This window comes from Silene latifolia, chromosome X (assembly GCF_048544455.1).
Source record: "Silene latifolia isolate original U9 population chromosome X, ASM4854445v1, whole genome shotgun sequence".
NCBI lineage: Eukaryota > Viridiplantae > Streptophyta > Magnoliopsida > Caryophyllales > Caryophyllaceae > Silene > Silene latifolia.
In genome coordinates this window covers 53,257,407-53,258,414 of record NC_133537.1, presented here as the reverse complement: position 1 = coordinate 53,258,414, position 1,008 = coordinate 53,257,407, and the positions used below count along the sequence as shown (strand labels likewise).

Sequence of the window (1,008 nt, the reverse complement as noted above, 5' to 3'; positions counted from 1 at the left end):
AATTTGAGCCTTCAAAATGGAAGTATCGGAAGATTCCTCCCTACCCTTGATTGGTTCACTCCGGAAATTGACATATTGAGAATCACGATCGCCATGGATTCAATTATGGCATGAGGAATATCGGTGTCAATTTGATCAGACCGCCCATTGTTGGCGGAATCAAGAACTCGGCGGGACTCGACATAACATCCATTGTAGAATGTTATAGTAAGAAACCAAGGATCCAACCCATGATGTGGGCAATTTCTTTGAAACTCCTAGTATCTCTCCCAAGCTTCATACAAGCTCTCTAGTGCTTGTTGGCGGAACCCCGTGATCTGGCTCCTCAAAGTTTGAGTTTTCTCTGGTGGAAAATACTTTTGGTAAAAAGCAAGAGCCAAAGTTTCCCAATTGGTGATCCCCATGGCTTCTCTATCAAGGCTATTGATCCATAGCTTAGCCTTGTCCTTCAATGAGAAAGGGAAGAGTATCTCCCCTATTTGAGCTTGTGTGACTCCTGTTTGCCTAATCATGGAGCAATAGTCACAAAAATTTTGTACATGCAAATTGGGATCCTCCAAAGGACTTCCCCCAAATTGCCTTCTCTCCACAAGGCAAATGAAAGCCAGTTTGATCTCGAACTCCGTGGCTCCAATTTGGGTAGTAGTGATACCCTTAGGAAACATAGCCGCGGCGGGTTTGGAATGATCGGAAAGTTTCACCATTTTTTGACTGGAGATGGTGGGGGTGGAGATGATGAACTAGAACCTTCTTCCTCGTCACGGATGGGATAGTTTGTACGGATGCGACCCAAACCACCGGGACTAGAAGATGCGTCAAGCTCCTTAAAATAATTGAGTCGGCTACGGAACGTTCTCTCGGGCTCCGAATAAAAGGGAATCAATTCTCCGGTACGAGAAAACCTGGGTATAAGACAACAATCTTCAAGAAACTTGTAAGTAACGGTCTCAAGGAACAAGTGTTTCTCAAGACAAAAGAAAATAAGATAGAAATCAACAATTCTAAACG

At 43.8% G+C, this 1,008-nt stretch overlaps 1 non-coding gene across 1 annotated transcript; it reads left to right on the top strand.

Annotated features, from left to right (window-relative positions):
• The first annotated feature begins 225 nt into the window (after positions 1 to 225).
• Positions 226 to 332, top strand: LOC141624655 (small nucleolar RNA R71). The gene has a single exon (XR_012534461.1). It is a non-coding gene; the product is annotated as a small nucleolar RNA R71 (small nucleolar RNA).
• The last annotated feature ends 676 nt before the right edge of the window (positions 333 to 1,008 follow it).